Source organism: Alligator mississippiensis, chromosome 11, assembly GCF_030867095.1.
Source record: "Alligator mississippiensis isolate rAllMis1 chromosome 11, rAllMis1, whole genome shotgun sequence".
NCBI lineage: Eukaryota > Metazoa > Chordata > Crocodylia > Alligatoridae > Alligator > Alligator mississippiensis.
Genome location: NC_081834.1, coordinates 20676293 through 20698984, shown reverse-complemented (window position 1 = coordinate 20698984; position 22692 = coordinate 20676293). Strand labels below are relative to the sequence as shown.

At 41.4% G+C, this 22692-nt stretch overlaps 2 long non-coding RNA genes across 7 annotated transcripts in view; one reads left to right on the top strand and one right to left on the bottom strand.

Moving 5' to 3' along the window:
* The window catches only part of LOC109280668 (uncharacterized), a 31748-nt gene extending 21351 nt beyond the window's left edge, over nt 1-10397 (top strand). For both annotated transcript variants that reach the window (XR_002087066.2, XR_002087067.2), the window contains 2 exons: nt 7055-7207; nt 8165-10397. This is a non-coding gene — a long non-coding RNA (uncharacterized LOC109280668). The remainder of the gene's footprint in view (nt 1-7054; nt 7208-8164) is intronic.
* Nucleotides 1-22692, bottom strand: part of LOC132243984 (uncharacterized) — a 207940-nt gene that overhangs the window by 87878 nt on the left and 97370 nt on the right. The window lies entirely within an intron of this gene.

The following is a 22692-nucleotide window of genomic DNA, read 5'->3' as shown; positions in this document are numbered from 1 at the left end:
TGCTGCATAACAAAGCTATAGCACTGCTACAAATGCCCAAAGTAAGAGGCAGATACAAAAATGAAATACAGCGGAAAGAAATACAGCAAAGCTGTAAACAGGAAGGCAAAGGGACTTGCAAAGAAGTTGCTATCTTCTGCATTATTCACTTGGTAAAACTGCCTTAAAAACAAAAAAGTGAGCACAAACGCTACTGTCTGGTGCCCCCTGCATAATTTAGCATAAAATTGATCCAATAATATATTTTAGACTATCAATTGTTTAAAGAGACAGGAAAATCTTCAAAGAAAGCTTCATTTGCAAATACAATCTTTTTTGATTAAGCTACATATAACCTATATAACTCTGTATTTTCTCTTTTGTCAAACTATTATAAATGTTTCCAATTCAAGTAGAACTACTGTCTTGTGAAACCTCATCTGTTCATGGCACTAATTGAAGTTGTTGTGTTGAAGTCAGCTGGAGATGTCATAATCAATTGCACAGCAATCAACTGTGATGTCATATACAAATGATTAAAACTTCAGGCAGGAATCTACTGAGTAGGCACAGATAAATTCTTAAGGAATAAAGAGTCTGTTTTCATACACAAATCCTTGGTTAATAGACAGGGAGAGAAAAGAGATTAAGATCACATAGACTGTTACAAACAGAATTACTTCTGATTTTTTTTTTTTAATTATGATGGAAAAATGAGTAGTTCTTTAATGAATGCTTGGCAAAACATGGCTGACAAAAAGAGCTACATAAAATCAGGTTATTAGGTTACAGGGAGGGGAAAACAAAGAAAATAAGAAATTATGTATGCTTCAGCTCAAGTTATTCTTGAAGTCAGTTCAGACGAAGATGTTGACAAACGTATGAAGATATATTTAATCCTGTGGAAGTCAGGATCCTGAACTGTCTTTCTGATCCCTTATTGTGCTAGGGAATTTTGATACGAGTTTGACTGAGATTTGATATAATGATCCATGGAGCAGGAAAAGCAATCTTTAAACAAGCGTGCATAAATAAAGGCTGCATTGTCAGGGGATATACTACAACATAACAAGAACATTTTGGTTATTTCATCTAATGAGGACTATCCCTTAATAGTCTGTAAAAAAAAAAAAAAAGGAGTGTTTCAATATGCCATGGGTGCTATCTCATTGACCTGGAAATGGAAAAAACCTATGCAATTCTGGGAACAAGTCTTAAATTTAGCAAGGGGGGGGGAAGGGGTGGGGGGACATTCCAAGAATTAGATTAGCTTTTAATAGAAATCTCCCATTCACAAGGATAGATCTATAAGAAGAAAAATAGAAATTGGATAACTTTTGCCAAAAAAAATCCTGCCCTACTATCTAACTGCAGTGTGTACTCACCATTCCTGCCACATCAAACATTTTCCCATTCCAATAACATTAAATCATAATTTTTCTGCTACACTTCTTGTTTTGAACAATGCTTCATTTCTCTCTTCCTCTGAAACAGCCTCTTAACTTTCAAAATAGCTACTAAACCACTCTTACAATGAATGGATATGTAAAAAAAAAAATGCATCAAAGTTTAAAAAATTATTTCTTTATTTGAATACTGCAATAATTTATATTAGCTCATAGGTCCTCGTAGCATACCATCTAAACACATCACAACACCACTGCATGGCAAGGAAGTAGAAAGGGAAGTGAGATTAAGGGACAGAGTCAAAAGAGTTCTGTACACAGCACTGAGGGTTCTCAGAGGGCACTGAGCACAACTGAAAATCTGGCCACTTCATTTAGGTGCCTAAATAGGAACTGATTCTGAAAATCTGGCCCTCAGTGATTTCCCTAAGGCTATATAGATATCAGAAGCACAGCAATGAATAATGTCCAAATTTTTAATTTGCATTTAAGCACCTGAAACAGAACTGTACATCTACACTGGTGAAAAATATCAACATAACCTTTCAAGCTGTATTCCCTAGCATAGGAGCAATAACACTTTTTCATAGCAAACCAGTATTTATCCTTTACACATTCCACGGCAGATAAACAATATATAGATTGACCATTCAAATCCATGAAGAGCAATGCTTTGGTTTATGGCAAACCCAAAGATAGGTTATAGTCAGAGGTGTTGGGGTGACAGAATGATATAAAGAGAGAAAAGAAATTTAAAAGAGAACTATCACTTTAAACAGGCAGTCTTCCAAAGCTACTTAAAAATTCAAAGATGTGTAACTATTAAATCTGTACTTGGATACTATGGAGCTATAAAAAGGACATGCTAAAGAAATATACATACAATCAGGTTGAAGGAGACGTTCTCTCTCTGTTTTGTGGCAGCACAGTAGGGGATGCTACTATGCAGAGCCACCCACCTCACTGTGCCAGGTCCAAAAACCTCCCTTTGAGAGTCTCCCATGGGGTGCCTACAGACAGCTGTCTCGCTTCCTGAAGAACACCCGCAAGCCTGGGGTAACACTGCCACCACCTGCGTACTAATCTCTGTTAGATTTCATAGACATTAGGACTGGAAGGGACCTCGTAAGATCACCAGGTCCAACCCAAATGGCTGGAAGTCAGCTAGGGTCAAAGGATCCCATCAAGATAAGCATCCAAATGTTTCTTTTGAAAAGTGTCCAGAGTAGGTGCTTGCACCACTGCTGGGGGGGTCTATTCCAGGCCTTGGGGGTTCAGACAGTAAAGAAGTTTTTCCTTATGTCCGGCCTAAAACAGTCTTGCAGAATTAGACCTTGTCATCCCTTGGGTTGCTCTAGGGAACAGGCATTCCCTCAGATCCTGATGCACACCCCTGATGTACTTATAGGCTGCCACCAAGTCACCCCAAGCCTGCACTTCTCCAGGCTGAAGAGTCCCATAGCTCACAGCCTCTCTTCATAAGCCTTGTTTTCTTGCCCTCTGATCATGCACATGGCTCTCCTCTGGATTCTTTCAAGCTTCTCCACATCATTCCTGAATTGTGGAGCCCGGAATTGGATGCAGTACTCCAGCTGCGGCCTCACCAAGCCAAGGTTCAGTGGAAGGATGACATCCTGGGTATTGCTTGAGATACACTGGTAGATGCAAGCCAGAGTTTTGCTCACTTTGCCAGCTACGGTATTGCATTGGTGGCTCATATTCATCTTGTGGTCAATCATGAACCCCAAGTCTCTTTTGGCCATGGTGCTAGTGAGCGTAACCTATAAGTGTGATGTCGGTCCTCTCCCCCCCCCGCCCCGAGGTGGAGCACCTTGGAATTCTCTGTGTTCAATGCAATCAGGTTTTCATCTGTCCACCTTGCAAGCCTATCAAAGTTGGCCTGGATCACCAGCCTATCCTCAAGCGTGGATACTCTTCCCCAAAGTTTGGTGTCATCAGCAAACTTGGCCAGTCTGATTTTGACACCAGAGTCCAGAATGTTTATAAAGACATTAAAGAGTACAAGTCCAAGAACAGAGCCTTAGGGGACACCACTGGTCACTGAGTGCCATATTGATTAGGTTCCATCAACTACCACTCTGGGTCCAACCTCGGAGCCAGTTCCTCAGCCATCAGACTGTAGTGTAGTTGAGACCACAGTTCCCCAATTTTTCCATGAGGACATCATGGGACACCAGGTCAAAGGCTCTGTGAAGCCTGAGGCACACAGACCCTGCAAACCTTGGGGTTGCTTTGCCCACAGGTAATATTTCTGGGCGTCTCTTTCAGTCTGAAGCACCCCAAGATAACCTCAGGTAGGACTGAGGGAACATAAATAGACAAGCTCTGCTGGCCAGGCTGGGAGCAAAAAGGCTTGCTTCTTCCTGCTTCCTAGTAATACAGCAAGGCACGCTATAACCCGATACCTTCATTGATCAGGAGGGGGAGGTAGAACAAGGAAGTCAAAATACACTTTGAGCAAACAATCAATCAGAGTCTTAACCAGTCTTGGACATAATCCTTTTAAAACGTGCCTGGCCTAGACATAAATCCTAACTCCTGGCTAATTTCTAAATCGTTACTTACAGAGAATTGTCCAGGCAGAAACCTAGGGACACTTTGCTTGTGGCTTTTCAAAATGCTCACCGGAGGAAGAGAGCGCTCCCCCCTTTCCTCAGGAATTTATCCGGCCAGGTCACCTCGCTGACCAACCTGAACCAAAAAGAAAGAGAGAGCAAGAGAGCGAGAAAGCGAGAGAGAGAATCACCTGGCAGGGCCCAAGGGAGGGCCAGAGAGAGGGGGATTTCATCACATGTTTCACTTGATGAAACAAGATTTTTGTTTTGGACAAATAAAGAACAGCAAAAATAAAACAAAGAATCAGCAGTAGGAGGAAGAGGAAAATATACAACTGTAGCTTCATAACATACCTTCAGCACCATCCCCACCCCCGCTTCTCGGTGCTCAGAAACATAAGCACGGCAGAAAGTAACATATCAAAAGATCTCTGCTGTCATCACATTTAGTAGGTTTATAGCCACTTTGTAGTAACACAGTTTCCAAAACTTCTGGCTTTTTTATAGTTCACCTTTACAAATAAGACTGGACAATGGACATGTGTCAAAACCATACCTCTGTAGTGAAGAAGTGACTATTGCTCCATTCAGAACAAGTGCTATGCCTATTGACATATTTACTACTGACCCTGCCAGTGGTTAGACATCCCACTCACAAGATGGACTTGACACTGAAAGGCTTTGTTCATGCAATACAACAGTGATGTTTGATTGCTGAACTAAATGTCCACTTTTAGCAGATACACTGCCCTGATGGCTCAATTGTTCTCCCAAGTCTGGTTAGACTTTATACACCAGCAGAATCTGCAGCTGTTACAAAAACATGTGGCTTAAAAAACTCTTCTATTTAGTTCTCTATTAAGGCCCCTTTTTCTTACCTGTGTGCCACCAGGACTATAAGAAAGGAAGGATATTACTGGGTGCAGAGTGCTTGTTATTGTCTCTGCAATTAGCAGCTAGTGGCACAGAGAGGAAAAACCCCTAAAGAGGACCAGTAAGGACAAGGAAATGTGTGGGGAAAAAGTGGGTTGCTATTTAAAAAGTGTCTGTAGCCAGAGAAACAGGGTGTAAATCATCTTGTGTCAATTTAAATCCTACAGTAATTGAGTGGGCAAAAATAGTCATTCAGCCTTTTACCACATACCAACTCAAATGAAATAAAGCTGAATTCCAGCATTTAATACCTGCTGATAATACAGGGACCTGCAACCTGAAAATGAAGAGCCTGTGAGTGAACTGGTGCTTTTTAGTTTTGGGGTGGTGAAAAATCAGGGGGTAGAAAGAAAACCAAATGGTCTTAGTACAGTGCTCTCAATTGACTGAGAGATTGGAAAGGAATCCAAAACATGGGGAGCACTATATTTTCACCATGAAGTCTGCTGATACTGTCTGACACTGCATTATCTTGTTTTTTTGGATAGTGTCAACATTTTTATGTAAAAATAAAAAAGACACTAGATTGTGCAACTTGCACACACACTGAATCAGTAAGTGCTTGCCATAGTAAGTAAGAGGTGCACAAAGTCATAGAATCATCAAAAATTAGGGTTGGAAAGGACCTCAGGAGATCATCTAGTCCAACCCCCTGCTCAAAGCAGGACCAGGCCCAACTAAATCATTCCAGCCAAGGCTTTATGAGCAGGGCCTTCAAAACCTCCAAGGATGGAGATTCTACCACCTCCCTAGGTAACCTGTTTCAGTGCTTTAATCACCCTCCTAGTAAGTACGCTTTTCCTAATATCCAACCTAAACTTCCGTTGCTGTAACTTGAGACCATTGGGCATTTTTACTTGTACTCCAGGGGTTGGGGGTGCTTTCATTAGAGCAGCTCTAACTATAGTGCCATAACACCTTGACAAGCTTTAGTTCAAGCACCCCCATTGCCATTTTGAAGCATGGGGATGCTGATACACAAGACCTGGAGGCTGGCTGGAGCGCGATAATTATCAAGCTCCAACAGACTCAGTGAATTGAGTCTGCTCCGACATGCTGTAATTACAGCCTTGGTGCTTGTGTACAGGCAACCATTGCTCCTAGGGTGAAATTATCTTAAAATAAAACAAAGTACTACAGAGCTTGGGAGTGTGCTGTAAGAGGGTCTCCATTCCCTGGCCAATCAGCAGATCATAGACTCAAGATGATATTTTCTTCCAGTCTCAATCACTCTACAACACTGCATATAGTTAACCCATTTACAAACAGGTGTTCCAGAGAAGTTTTTATGAGAAATGAATTTTCACAAATGCACCTAAGGATCTAAAAAAGTATATTAAAATTACACTCTGCTTCACTTCATACTCCAATACTTACTGGCTCTATTAATGGGCATATTCAGCTATTTTAGACGTCTCTCTATCACCTATTGTTAGTAATTTCATGGGAAACATTCAAGTGAATTGTTAAGGAGGGGGCATCATTACCCTCCCAGAAACATTAAATTAATTCTAATCAGATAGTCTTAGAAAACTAGACTAAATTAGTGGCACTGGAACACAATCAAGATGCATTCAATGACCTCCTTGAGAAAACGAAATGAATAAGTTGGTATCAACAGTAGATTCTAATACATTCAGTTAGATAAGTCAAGAAAAGAAATGATGAGAAATGATGCAAAGAAATTCTCATATTGAATGGAATAATTGAATGGAATTAGTCATTCACATCAATGACTATAACGGACATCAGATATAAGCCTATCCAGATTTACACATCAAAATCATTTGGTGTGCCAATTCAGATCTCACATAAATTATGATGTAAAACTATTTACATAGTTGGCTGCCTCTAGCAGAGAAAAAATAAACTAGAAATACTGGTGCAAACAGACTAAAATCATTTGTGCTATACTAACAATTTGATCCCAATTCCTACACACAAACCTACAGGTAATGTAGTATTACCACAGATAAAAAGTTTCCTTTATTCACTGAACAACTTCTTGCCAAAAGCAGCCTCACTAAATCTAACTGTTAATACCATAACCTCCTGTCACTAATCCTAGCAGTTGTTTCAAATACAAACTCATTATAGAACAAGACACATTCAGGTATGCTTTTGCTGATTAACATCTTCCTTGATTACACTTTTTCTAAGGATCCCTACCAAATGGTCAAAAGGAGCTCCACAAGAAATTACAAAGCTCAGTACAAAGGACACATCTCTCCCTTCTTAACTTGTCATCCACAAGGAGGTTTTTAAGCATCTGTTCAAGGAGTAATCAGACAGCCAACACCATGTTTTTGATAGGTAAGCAAGTATAAGCTTTGCCTATTGGACAGTATGTACAAAGCCCAAGTGGTATACAGCTAGCAATTTAAAATCATGCCATACAGGAAACAGGCTGGTAAATATATATACACATACACACATATATATATACATATAAATGTGTGTGCGTGTAATATATCTATATCTATCTATGTGTGTGTGTAATGTGTGTATGTATATAGATATGTGTGTGTGTGTGTGTGTCTCTGTCTGTCTCTCTCTCTCAGTAATTTGGTGCTCGCACACTAATGTAGATAAGCCAGTGCTGACGTTGCTTGAGCTTTTATGAATCTCACCAAAATATTTGTCATGAATGCACATTTTATTCTTTGCTCTTGATTCTGTATTTTGAATTAGTCTTATCAATGGTCAGGGGAGTCCTGTACGGACAAAGGGGATTTGGTAAATCCAGGAATAAGGTAATTTATGTTTGAAGATGCATTTTGCATTTCTTCTTGTAAGTTATGCAAATGTATTAACATGATATGCTGATTCTTTTCTTGTTCAACAGGGCCCTTAGACATTAGACAACCCTCTACTGCCCCAGAATATTAAAGCGATATGTTCTAAACAGCATGATAATTGGGACCAAGGGGGTAGAAAGAGGCTGGATAATCCCCTCTGCAAGTTTTTGAAGTACTTGTCCCCACTGCATAAAATATTAGCACAACATTTAACTAACATTAAGGATTCTGATAATAGACAGGAATTGCAAAGTTAAGGTGAAAGCACTTTCTTCATTTCGCCCCATTGTGCTCATAGTGATTTGTAGCACTCGAGGAAACAGCATGGTCCTGTGGACAATGCACTATATTGGCACTGTGGAGACATGATCTACTCCCAGTTCAGTCACTGACTGGCTGTGCAACCTTGGGCAAGTCACTTCCATTCTCTACAACTTCCTATTTTTTTATGTCTTTTCTTTTTGGACTGCAGGGTCTTTAAGGCTGGGACCAGGACTTCCCATTTGACATCTCCAATACCAGTGGGATCCCACTCTCATCTGGAGCTTCTACATGTTACAAAAACAATCATCAATGATCCAGGCACATTGTAGAGCACAATGGATAAAAGTTAAATGAGGCTTGATTAAATCCACACAAACTTAATGTGACAGTACTTAAAACTTCCTAGTAATCAGAAAAAAAGTAAGCCCACAGACTTGCACCTGAATAGGTAAGACATACCAGAAGAGCAGCCAATTGAAAAGGCTTGTGATGTCCATGTCCCTAGCTACCTCCATTATATCACCATAGAAATAAACAGAACTTGCCTAACATTATGTTTACTAGCATCTCCCTACCACTTCAAGTAATGTTCCCACATTATTTTCTATGAGAACAAGATATCTGTATGGGTTTGAGACCTGAAAGGTAAACTAATAGTAAGAGATTAGTAGTGCAGTACAATACAATGCCATGCAGAAATACCCAAGCTAGCTCTGAATGAATTTGTACTTGAGGTAATAGATGCACTGTAGACATGTTAGCATAGTGCTCCACTCATGCTAATACCCTGCATCTCAATCGGGCTCATTAGCCTGAGCAGAACTAGTCCAACCTAACCCAGAGCTGGCTCAGATCTCTATACAGTACGGTGCACTCCATATCCTGAGAAATCCTGGCAGTAAGCCATAACCACATAAGCTGTCTGTCTAGTCAAACACAACCTTAGCCTCGTGGTCTTAGTCATATTTAAAGTCACACTGACTTGAATGGAATGCTTACGCGGGTACAGTTTTGAAAGAATGGATTCTAAAATCAGCAATGGAAAAATGGGTACATTCACATCAAGTAGAACTGATTTGAACAGACTCAAGTATGAACAATATTAGATAAGATACAATTAAGAACATCTTAATAACAACATTAGCAATGGAAGCATATCTATAACGAGCATTAAGAGGATTTTGTAGAATACTCTAAAAATTCTTTTTTTAACCAGATTGGATGCTGTCATGGTTTTTTTGTTTTTTCTTTACCTAGGTCAGCCAGTGTATACCATGCCTCTAGCAAAGAGTAGCCACTGAACTGATCTCTCCTAAAATTTCATTTCCCAGTCACTATTAATAACGGTCTATCCCACAGAACCCTGGTGGGGACAGCATAGTATCATAGTGATACACAGCTCACGTCAATTCCTATGACACTGACTTGGGTACTGCTGGCATTACAAACTATACTGTCTTGGAGAGCACAGCTTGAAAACCTGGATACCCTAAACCATTATAGTTTAGGGTATATAAGATTTAATTAAGACAAGTCTAGGAAATTGGAGATTACTCTCTCATCTTCAGACAGTTTTTTCCTGAAGGCAGACTTAAAAAATACAAGCATCAGATATTGTAATGATACACTTAACAAGGTAGTTTTCTTAAACAATCACAATGCTTTTAATTAAATTATGCCATCAAATTCAATTTGGGTAAGCTAGCAAAAGAAAAAAAACAATGAAAGAGAAGGTTAAAAAAAAAAAAATGTTCAGGATTAGTTTGGCCAAAAGAAAAAAAAAAATCTAGAATTATAACCTCCACTGAGTTTTTAATGTGTCCTATGGGATCTACATAGTAATGGAATGAGTGATCTTCCATACATATGCATACGCATATACGCATTATCAACCTACAACAGAACGTGGTAAGGACAGAGAGGTGGTCTTAATTCAAACAATTAGGGAGGAAATCCAGTTCAAGTAACAATTTTGTTGTTTAAGAATGTCAGTCAATGTAGAAAAATAAATTAAATATTTTAAAATATTCAGAGTGACCTGCTGTTGCTGCAGAAAATGGAATGTGATAATGTGATGTCAGTACAAGTATGCCTAGTGTGTAGCTGACTAACTTCAAACGCAACTTATTGGCAGTTTAATGGCTTCAGGACATTATGATGTCAATGGGACTATAGTAGACATTTATGTTAACAGAGGCGGCATGTTTGCAGAAGAAAGCTCTTTCATTTCTATTGAATGATTACTGTAGGACTCAATGGATCTTGAAGCTGATAAGTGTCTCAAGGTAGAGTGTGTTCATATTTACAGGACTGTGCTTCCAACTGCTGGTAGAAAGAAAATTAACATTACAGAATCAGCCCTTTGTATTACATTGATTGTGTGTGTCCATGTGCGTCAACTATCCTAATAAGCGGATTAAAATGACGGGCTGTCTCACTCATGTTTAATTGCAACATTATTCAATTTTACTATTAACTGTCAGCTCTGTTGCTACTGCACCTACTATTTAGTAAGTATTGCACTTTCATAAAGTCAGCTATCTAGGGTGGGGTTTCAAAAGCACCAGCTGGCATTGGTTCATCTCTCCCCTGCTTATATCAATGCAAGTTTTATTCCTAGGTAAGTCTATACCACCTTCACAGCAATTGTATACAGTTGCCATTAGAATGCCACTGTCACTAATAAGCAAGCCACAAACATCGATCCTGAGAGCATTCCTGGGCATGTGTCAAAAAATGACTAAATGGCATTTCTTTGGCAAGCTCCACAAGTAGATGAAAAAAAGGAAGCAGGACTCGGTTTGGGGATAACCACAGAGGTGGTATAAACATACCTTTTAGCTCTCCGACTACCACTGATATCACTGCTAAGAAAAGAGGCAAAAACTAAGCTCTTAACAAAACCCCAAATGTTACCTGCTAACATCCCGATGGGAGATTACAAACTAGCTGCTAGCTACGTAACTCTTGCTGGTGGTGATACCGTGAGCCCATGGAAGTTCAATGCTTAATTGGCATTTATGTCTTAGCAAACTCTCCTGTGTCCACAGTAGTATCTAAAATTTTATATTTGTAAAATAGAAAGCCATTTTAAATCATGCAGACACACAAATGCACACACATGCAAAAGGAATGATACACAATCCTGCGCTGAGGACTGAACCCCTACACCCACTGCAATTCAAACTGTTTTCATCGAGACATCTTTTTCATAATCAAGCTTATTGTGCGATTGAAATCAACAACTTTTAAGGAAGCAACACTACTTGTATGTTATAAAATTTAAAAGGCATAAAAGGCAATATTTAAGTTCAGAACCAAGCTCCTCTGAGTCAAAATGGTAGTGCTGCTCTCATCCATGACACACTGACATTGTTATCTATAACATATAACAAAGAAACTAGAACAGTTTCTGATTGACATCTGCCTAAAGGATACAGGGATCCTGTACTGCTTTGAAGGCCCTTACTTACATGGATACCATTATGCCTAGAAGGTTTGTTTCTATTGTGTGTGGGCACAGAGGCAATACATGCACAACACACCATGCGCAAGCTGCCATCAGGACGCAACAGGTTGGGAATACAACAATCATGACTCATAATTCCGTATCTATGGAGATAGGTTTTTACTATAATGTGTCATACACTGAACCTTGTCCAAGTGACGATTACCTTCTTAGTTACATATCCTTTAGGCATTAAGTTGTCAGTGCAAGTAAAGTGGGACACATCTGCCAAAACAGTACAACAATGGCCTCCAACCTTTTTAAGTAGGAGATCACCATTTGGCATTTAAAACAACCCAAGATCTACCATGCATTGCTGTGCCCACCCTCCCACCCCCCCCCCAACAGGTAAGTCTGTGCGGAGTGGGGGGGGCAAATTGAGACAGAGGGAGAAAAAATTATTTGGGGGCATGCCTCCCCAGCAGGTAAGTCCCACCCAGCCGGGGCCCCAGTCGACTTACCCCTGCTCCTGCCTCTGTGGCACTGTCCCTTACCTTGGAGGCCTTGATCTAGCCCCCACCTTTTCCCTCCCCATGGACTGACCTGCTGGGCTGGGGAGCGCATGTGCATGCACGTGGGCACTCAGCCCCCCACCCCAGCCTCAGAGCAACTCCAAGATGCTCCGAGATCTACCACAAGAGGCTCCAAGATCTACCGGTGGATTGAGATCTACTGGTTTGTGACCACCGCAGTACAGGGTATGTTGCAGAGTTGGTCAAAAGCTGAAACATCCATTCCATGGGAAATTCCCCAGTTCTGAAAAACATTAGATGTTCTACCTCAGAATGAAAAGCATGAGTTTTGAAATGTCTTGCAGAAGGGAAATGAAAAAATAATATTGAAATAATCAAAAACAATTCATTTTGAAACCAAATTGAGCTGGTGGCCCTGATTCCCAAGCACCAAGGCTCCCAATTCAGCAGCAGCATCAAGCTCTCTCAGACGTAGTGGACTGACAGGGGGGCGATACCATTGGTTCAACCACCTGTGACTGTGGCACAGAGCCTCAAACTATGCAGCATCTGCTGCAATGCCCACTGCTTGAAGACATGTACAATGAAAGATCCTGCAAAGTACAGTAAATGAGAGCATAAGCATGTGTAACAAAATGGTCAAATGTGGTGTAGAGGCACGAGAAGAAGTAGGGGTGGACTGACAGGGTGCTGGAAGCCAGGATTGGCGAGCCCCAGAGCTGGATGGCTCATGTTCCTAGATTCACAGCTGTTGCAAGGAGCCTGGAAGCCCTAAGAGGCAACAGCACTGGAGTCAGTCTCCTCTCCCCTAAAAGGGCTTTAATGGTCCCGCGCCCAGAACAAGGAGCCTAGAAACCCGAGATTCCCCACTCCAGCCACAGTAAGATGTCTCCAACCTGCAGGGTCTCTAGCTCCCAGGCAGTCAACATAGCAAGGCTGCCCTGCAGCCATACACTCACATGCCTGGCAGGAAACCAGGCACTGTCTGTCAGAACCTTGCTTGTGTTTCAGTGAAGTTCATCAAACTGATACTTCTGAGAAAGATTTCAGTTTCAACAAACCTGTATTTTCTGATGAAAAACTGTTTTGTCAGAAAATTCTGAACCAGCTCTAGCCACCGCTCCCTCAGGCAGACTCATACATCAGTAGAGCTCTTATGCTAATGTCCAAAGTTCTTGTATAAAATTATTTCAACACTAATTAATTTAAACTGTTATAACAAAGTCAGCCTGCCATGGAAACAGTTCAGGAGACTGAGACAGACAGAAGTGTCCTGTTGCCAATGTGACAGAGAGGAACTACATCCTATTCCCTGCTCTGGAAGATACCACCCTGCCCTGCCTTCTGACAAACATGGCTAACCACCTCTTCATCTATGGCCACAATAGCTTGACTTTATCATGCTCTTGTCTGGCTTTACATGGGAAATCTGTTTTTCTCTCATTGTAGATTATCTCACATTTTTTATATAGTCTTACTTGTATTTATTTATATAATATATGTGTGTGTGCACATATATAGATGCATGCATGCATACACACACACACACTTTTTTTGTAATGGGTGGGTGTGTGTGTGTGTGTGTGTGTGTGTGTGTGTATAATATATTAAAACATATTATCTATCTAGCTCTACATTATGTTTTAAGATAAGGCAAGGATAGCCTTATTACTACTAAAAAAAATTAAATAAAATCGTTTTGCTTAAAAAAACCCTCTCAAATCCTAACTTAAGTTAAACGTAATATGGATATCTTAGTGTTCTTGCAGTCATTGCTTATATTTTAAAGTACATTTATAAGCTGCACATGAATTTAAGCTATCACAGTTAGAAAAGCACTTTCCAAAAATACTTAAGGAAGAGAAGAGACATGTTTTCTTTGTTTTAATGACAATTTCATACAATTGAGAGGACGTATTTTTAAGCTCTTATTTTCCACACACAGAATATCTGTCTCAGTATGTAACAATATGAAGGACATTTCAAGACTTCAAAATGAAGCCCAGCCTGTAATTGATAAAACAAACTGATTATAAAGCTTTTAAGCTTTATAAAGCTTATAAAGAGATACTTTATTTAGATCAAGTGCACTCAGGTTGTGCCTGCTGCACAAAGGAATTTTCAGATTCTTTTTTCTGCAAGAGAATCGAAATGGTGCTAATTAGTATCACTTTCATCTGAGGTGGTTCAGTACAAAATACAAAAAAGTAGAAGTAATGCACTTAGCCCACACTTTTAGCACACGTAGAACATTTTTTCTGCTCACCTCAATGGAACATGCAAAAACCCTGGCACATAAGTAAATGGATGTACATATATTCTTTTATTTGTTTGTATGTAGCTCACCCAAGCACACCAACAAAAATGTGACTTCTATTTTCAGCTTCTTGTCTAAAATAAAATTTGGCATAATATCCCACCAAAGAGGTGATGCACAAAGTGAAATTAGTTAATATGCTACAGCCCAATTACTCCCCATGGGAAAATTACTTAATGTACAAGAGAATCAATATAGCAAAAGCAGACTTAAATTAACTCAGAAGACATGGTCTGATCCAAAGCCCATTTAAGTCATTGAAGCAATGGGAATTTTTCCACAGACTTAAATGGGCTTTGGATCAGACCCATAACACATAAATGAAGCATTAATGATATTGATAAAAATGTCCCATTCTTTTAACTGTTTTCTATTAGCAACATGACAGGACTATTAAAGATTTTGACCAGTAAGAATTTTTCATATCTTTAGGTATGAAAAATGCCTACAAATCCAGGAGACGCAACTGATGTGTGTTGGCAGGTCAGCACCCCAGCAATTTCAGATACTCCAGGGCCTAATGATATATATATACATTTTCTAAGACCTGAACAATTGCTCTTCCTGCTGTCTTCTAACAAATAAAATTACAGCTTGGCACATGTTGTTCCTTGCTTTTACAGTTCAAATTAGGGTCTATATAATGTATTATAAACACATCAGTTTTTTTAAAAGCTCTGTTAGTACTCACTTGATGTGCTACACCCCATGTACAGCAATAGCTGTTTTACAATTCATTGTAAAGAACAACATTCAAGCATCTATAGTTCATGCAGAAAGACAGTATTTTTATTTTTTATTCTCTTCTCTGATAATGGATTTTGTGTGTATTTCACATTGCAAACCTGGATTCAATCATATCCCATATATATTCCAATAGATATTCAGTACCTCAATACTTTGGTGATTGGTACATTACACAGGTACCTAAAATAGACATTTACATTTTTTTAATACCAACTGGCTACAGTCTGTGATGTTTTCATCAGAAAGACTATATCATGTTTAGGCAGACAATGTGCTGAAGACCCTGCCTACCATGCTTAGCTGTACTGTCTCTTTGGGTATGCCAACACCGTGGCAGCAAAGTTCAGTCTCACTGCTGAAGCAATGCCTTGCTGCGCCTGCAAGAATCCTGGAAATGAGGGAGCATGCAGGCATGACAACCGAGTCCTGGGGCTTTGCTGTGCTCAAGAGCAGCAGCTTGAAGCATCCTCCAGGTCACCTTCACCACCTCATTTCCAGGGTGGATGCACATCAGAGCAGGAGGGCTGGGCTTACAGCTTTGACAGGAAAACGAATGCGGCCACAATGCAAAACATGCCTATTGTTTCCTTGTACTCCCCCATCTATTCTATTGAGATGTTGTTTGTCTGTGCCTTAAATAGTGAGCGCCTTACTTAGCACATGCAAGCACATGGGTGAATCTAGAATAATGACGAGGGGAGTGCAGATGGTGTGATATATCAAATAACACAACACGTTTTTCTACATTTAAAAGAAACTAGAGACTTTACTAATATGCTAAGGGCCTAGGGCTACATTATTCAATGTAAGATCATTACAAAAACAAATATAACAATTAGAATGTGCATTAATTGTTATATCATAGATTGTGTATAAAAACACAATAAACTACGCAAAAATCATCAAAAGTTGTTGCTTCATTATGAGTCCCATAGTTATCAAAATAAAATATATATCTCCCTCAGATTCATAAAACATCTAGCCTTCTTAAGCATCTTAACGATGAATCTAGTGCTGCTGCTGGGAGTTAATGTTTTTAGCTAGAGTTAAAAACAGGTCAGTAGAGCTGTGAAATAGGAACTAAATTACCAGGAGAGGCTAAAAGACAGCACAATTCCAGAAGAAAGGATAGCTTAATTAGTAGAATATCAAGACCATTAAAAGGGACAGTTAGACGGGCCAAAGCTACCATGGAGCTGAGGATGGCAACCCAAGTAAAAGACAACAAGAAATTGTTTTTTAGATATATTGGGAGTAAAAGGAAGGCCCAGGGAGGAATAGGACCCCTGCTAAATGGGCAGAAACAATTGGTGACAGACAGGGGGGACAAGGCTGAACTCCTCAACGAGTTCTTTGCCTCCATGTTCCTAAGTGAGGGGCATGACAAGTCTCTCACTGGGGTGGTAGAGAGGCAGCAGCAAGGCGCCAGACTTCCATACGTAGATCCTGAGGTGGTGCAGAGTCACTTGGAAGAACTGGATGCCTTTAAGTTGGCAGGCCCGGATGAGCTCCATCCAAGGGTGCTGAAGGCACTGGCCGACATCATTGCAGAGCCACTAGCGGGAATATTCAAACGCTCGTGGCACACGGGCCAAGTCCCAGAGGACTGGAAAAGGGCTAACGTGGTCCCCATTTTCAAAAAGGGGAGGAAGGAGGACCCGGGCAACTATAGGCCAGTCAGTCTCACCTCCATCCTTGGTAAAGTCTTTGAAAAAATTATCAAGGCTCACATTTGTGAGAGCCCAGCAGGGCAAATTATGCTGAGGGGAAACCAGCACGGGTTTGTGGCGGGCAGATCGTGCCTGACCAATCTAGTCTCTTCCTATGACCAGGTTACGAAACGCCTGGACACAGGAGGAGGGGTGGATGTCGTATACTTAGACTTCAGGAAGGCCTTCGATACGGTATCCCACCCCATACTGGTAAAAAAGTAAGAGGCTGTGATGTGGATGACTACACAGTCCGGTGGGTGGCGAATTGGCTAGAGGGTCGCACCCAGAGAGTCGTGGTGGATGGGTCGGTCTCGACCTGGAAGGGTGTGGGCAGTGGGGTTCCGCAGAGCTCGGTCCTTGGACCAGTACTCTTTAATGTCTTCATCAGTGACTTGGACGAGGGAGTCAAATGTACTCTGTCCAAGTTTGCAGATGACACAAAGCTATGGGGAGAAGTGGACATGCCAGAGGGCAGGGAACAGCTGCAGGCAGACCTGGACAGGTTGGACAAGTGGGCAGAAAACAACTGGATGCAGTTCAACAAGGAGAAATGCAAAGTGCTGCACCTAGGGAGGAAAAATGTCCAGCACACCTACAGCCTAGGAAATGACCTGCTGGGTGGCACAGAGGTGGAAAGGGATCTTGGAGTCCTAGTGGACTCCAAGATGAACATGAGCCGGCAGTGTGACGAAGCCATCAGAAAAGCCAATGGCACTTTATCGTGCATCAGCAGATGCATGACGAATAGGTCCAAGGAGGTGATACTTCCCCTCTATAGGGCGCTGGTCAGACCGCAGTTGGAGTACTGCGTGCAATTCTGGGCGCCACACTTCAAGAAGGATGCGGATAACCTGGAGAGGGTCCAGAGAAGGGCCACTCGTATGGTCAAGGGCCTGCAGACCAAGCCCTACAAGGAGAGACTAGAGAAACTGGACCTTTTCAGCCTCCGCAAGAGAAGGTTGAGAGGCGACCTTGTGGCTGCCTTTAAGTTCATCACAGGGGCACAGAAGGGAGTTGGTGAGTATTTATTCACCAAAGCACCCCCGGGGGTTACAAGAAACAATGGCCACAAGCTAGCAGAGAGCAGATTTAGATTGGACATTAGGAGGAACTTCTTCACAGTTCGAGTGGCCAAGGTCTGGAACGGGCTCCCAAGGGAGGTGGTGCTCTCCCCTACCCTGGGGGTCTTCAAGAGGAGGTTAGATGAGTATCTAGCTGGAGTCATCTAGACCCAGCACTCTTTCCTGCTTGTTTTAGGGGGTCGGACTCGATGATCTATTGAGGTCCCTTCCGACCCTAACATCTATGAATCTATAAGAGGTTCATTAACACCCCTGGAATGAAGAGTTTAGAAGGAATCAAGTAGATTACCATAAACCACAAAGTCAATTGAATCCCTTGTGGCTGCCTGAATAGAAATGCTACTGCCCCTGCCAGGCAGTTGGTTTGGGGAGGACCGGGACTCAAAAAGCAGTACAACTGCACCACTGTACCTGCCCTCCTCCCCCAACCTCTTCCCAGACCTGTCCCTGAGCAAGCATTACTTTTTTATTCAGTATGTCTACAGTACCTGGCATCATGAGAGCCCAGTCCATGGCTGAGGCTTTCAGATATTTCTGTAATAATAATAATACTGTAAAAAAATCACACTTGGCTTTAGGATGAAGATCTCAGATGGGATAACTTGATGCTATTAAAGAAGGGTTGGGGGTTGTTTGTTTGCTTGTTTTTGTTTTATCCTGATAACATCTTCCAAACTGGTCCAATCTTGTTGGAAAACAACAGTTTAATGAAATGCTGAATTAAATACTCATTAAAAACCAAAGCAGCCATTTAAGTATGAAAGACTCTTTGTATCCATAAAAATGATACTTTTAATCCTACCCATAGGAGAGGTTGCCACACCCAGAACTCTATATGTATGATATTAGTCTGATCCATAATAAAGGTCATGTTCATAATGAAAGTAAATATTCTGCTCTTTTAATGCTGGAATTAAACAATTATTTAAAATGTGAAGCCAGAAAATGCAGCTACTATATTACTAGGGGAGGGAGAAGGGGAAGGAAAGGGGAGGAGGGGGATGGGAAGAGAGAGGGAGACAGACAGACAGGGGCAGAGAGCATGAGCAAGGGAGAGAGAACTTCATTTGCTGCAGGTACAGCTGCTCAAAAAAAAAAAGTGATGTTAGCAATGGTACAGCATAATGCTGGATAAAGCACTACCAAAGATTATGGTTTGTTAGAAGCATTAGGTTTCATAATGATTTTGAGATCTATATAGCAGTATAGGTCATATAGTGCTTTTCACTGAATTCAGTCACTGGAAAATTTGATCCCCCATTTAATTTGATCAAAAGCTCTGGAACCAAAGCACTCTGTGTGTAACAATTTCCAACCCTTTATTTTGATCAGATTTCAGCACTTAATTCAACACTACCTATTTCATAATTGCAATTTAATCACTGACTAAAGAAAGAAGCCATTTAATTAAAAATGCCATATAAATAGTCCAAGAAAGTTCCACTGAAAGCTGGGTTAGTCGGGTCACTGACGACAATGTAGATACTATCATGTTGCTATGCAGGCTGTGTTAGGCAAATCAGTGGCCATATATGGGTAATAAAAAAAAAAAATCAAGTATTTCTTTTTGATCAAAAGGATAGACATAGAGATTTTCAAAGGAAGATAAAACTCTACAGCCTACATGTAAATTAGGTTAACCTGCCCAATACATATCTTACTACAGTACTGGGCCTGGCTTCAGCCTGAGAATTTGACAGCTATACAATTATTTCTAGAACATAACAAGAAAATGCACTGATTATTGCCTTGATCTTTTCTGAGATCTTGTCTTGACACAATGAACCATAGCTGCCAACCTTCCACATCAACTGCTTGATGGAATCAAAATTTAGCAGAGGAAGCACCAAAATAGATGGGCTTGGGGTTTAGTGTTTAAAAAAAACCTTCTTAATTAGTCTGGAGGCTTGATCTTCCTGCAAAGCAGCTCATAGAGAGCTACTTCTCTGGAAAGGTGGTTGCTATGACCCCAGTATGACAGGCTTCTGTCAATGTAATAGTACAAATTCAATTTTAGGATCCCAACTTCTTATTGAAGTCCTTTGAGACCGGGGTAGGCAACCCCCAGCACGGCTGCCAGAGCATGGCACATGAAAACATTTTGCTAGGCCCATGTGCCTTGAGGCAGACAGCAGGTAAGTGCCTAGGGCTGCACTGCCACAACAAGGATTGGGCCCCTCATAGCATCCCAACCACCCGCCCCTGGCATGCCATCTTATAAGTCGAAGTTGTGAGTGTTTTTGGCACTCTGACCCAAAACACTGCCAAGCCCTGTAATGCCATCCCATTCCCCACAAGTCTCCTTGCAGCAGCCCTGCAACACTCTCAGCACGCCCTCAGACGTGTACCCGTCTTCTGTTTCTTCCTTATCTCCATTTTTTCCCTCTGCTTTATTGGGTGTCTCTACCTTCTTACTATCTTCTCTGATAGTTCCTGCCTTCCTTATTCAAAAATAAGGCCACATGCTGCAACATGTGGTACCGTGGTTGCCATCCACATGGCGTCATACCCCTGGGCTGTCCCTATATCCAGGCACTGTCATAGGAACAAAGAGGGAAGATAGATTATTTTCAAAGGCTGGCTACTATTTTATTTGTGGTAGAAAAGTACATTGATAGTGGAGATGACTATGCAGCTTTCTATAGCTGTACATATGTTTCCAGCTCAAAAAGCCCCCAGACTAATTAAAAAATAAACCAAATATATCCTCTCTCTGATGCACTGTTTTTTTATCTGTGGATCTCAAACTTTTAAAAGGAAGATGGGGAAAACAGTGTCAGAATGGGTAAGCGATTTGCCAAGTGACAGAGGCCTGGCTTAAATCTCATATCACCTGACAGCTCAAAACACAGTTTCCACAGAAGACTCCTGGAGCCCACCCTCGGCAAGTCTCTCTACAGGCAGAAAAGAGCTTGGGTTACTGGAGTCGGCAGCATAATGCAGAAATACCCCAGCACACTGCAAAAGAGCTCGCTTGAGGACTGGGAGCAGTTTAATCATATCAGCAAGAGCTAAGGAAGCCATGAAGCAGAGTAAATTAGCTCACTTGGAGCTCCATGTTGCTGTAGCTAGATTGCCTGGGGTACCTCAGCCACAGCTATGCTGCTAGCAATACTTGTCTTCGCTAGTCTAACGCCAACTGGCTGTTTGCAGTGACAGAAATGTAGACATACCCTAAAATAAGAGCCAGGTAAACTCCCAAGCTAGGTATAGACATTCAAAAAGCCCAAGGCAGAATCGATCTCAGTTACCCAGTTTTCTGTAAGCGGCGTACTTTAGACTGGAATGCAAGGCACATTTGCCCGGGCAGGAGTCTTAGACCTGGTGCCACCATTTTTTTAACCAGTCTATGCGTGCTGAACTTCTGTTCTGTTCTGGGTATTGTGGGTGACTGAGCTTGGGATCCGGGGAAGGGCCAGCTGGGTTGTAGCCACAAACCCAGCACGTAGATGGGTACTTGCGACCGCTGGAGTAGAATTAGGCACAAATGCGTACTGGTTCAAACAAAGATGACTTTACTTACACTGTCACAATGTACAGCGTAGGAAGACAGTTAACTTCAAACTCCAACTTCTGTTACCATCAAACCGAGGAGCTCTTATAAGACGAGATATCTTTAAACTCGAGCATGCAGGACACGGGGGTACGTCGGGGGGTTCGTCGACGGGGAGTCGTCGGCGGGTGATCAGACCCCCAGGTTCCACTCCGAGATGAGCACGGAGTTCTCCAACCTGGGCGGAAACGACTCCAACCCTTTATACGGCTAGCGAGCCAATTGCCAGCCGCCACGTAGGAATAATTTGAAACCGGCCAATCAGAGTATGCACATTTGCCTATGAGCGGCGGGAACTTTTCCACGCCGGGGCCCTCCACCGTGCCGAGAATTCCCGTCTCACCGTGCCTTGTGCTAGAAAGTTCCACTGTACCGAGGCACTCAACTAATCAGTTCTGACAGGTATAAACTGGTTTTGTGCATCAAACTTCTGTTCTGTTCTGGGTATAGACAGGTTCCTGATCACTTATACTGGTAAAAGTGTAATGTCTGTACCTGGCCCCAAGGGGTAAATATAAGGTTTCACAACCTGTATAGGAGTTTATTTTCAAAAGCAATTATTTGGGATCAGCCATCACTTTACTGCCTACCTCAATAATCTTAAAACTGTGTGCGATTGCTTTATTTAATTCTGAAGACATGTTTTGTTTTGTCTAAGGGTCTTTTTATACAGCCCTTTGTGTTTGAATTAAGGAAACGTTGTTCCCATGCTTGTAGCAGCAGGCTTGGGTACAGCATGATGCCTGTCACTTAATAACCAAATGAAAAGTTTAATTACCTAAAAGCTAGCTTTCAACCCCCAGCGTACCAATGAGCAAAGCAAAAAAGCTAAGGGTGCTCTATAGGCATTTTTCCTTTGCTTCTTCTGTCATCACATTTGCTAGCCTGAACAAGTTTGGTGCTCCTCATTTAATCCTTTAAATATCAGTTCAGCTTGTGGGAATAGGCAGCCTTTACTCTTGTTTGTTTCCGATAATAGGAAACAATTTCTCATTCTGATTCTTGAAGAATGATCGTTTTTGTTACTAATCACCGAGGACATATGAAAACAGAAAGAATAAATACTAATGGCTTGCTGAGTGTGTTGTCTCCACAAAACTGGGCAAGCATATATCTGAGGAAAACATGACATGGAAACCAAATAGGAGAAATATGAGTCATGCCAAGGTGTCATTTTTACAAAGTGACTTTTTTTTAAAGCCAGAGAGACAAGTTAATGTCCCAATAAAGCTATGTTAAAAACACTTGCCATTAGCAGCCATCTGCTGTCTGCAATTTGGGGGTAATTTTTATTTGCAGCTGACAGCTTTGCCTCATTCCTCCCCCTTCATGAAGACATCCCTC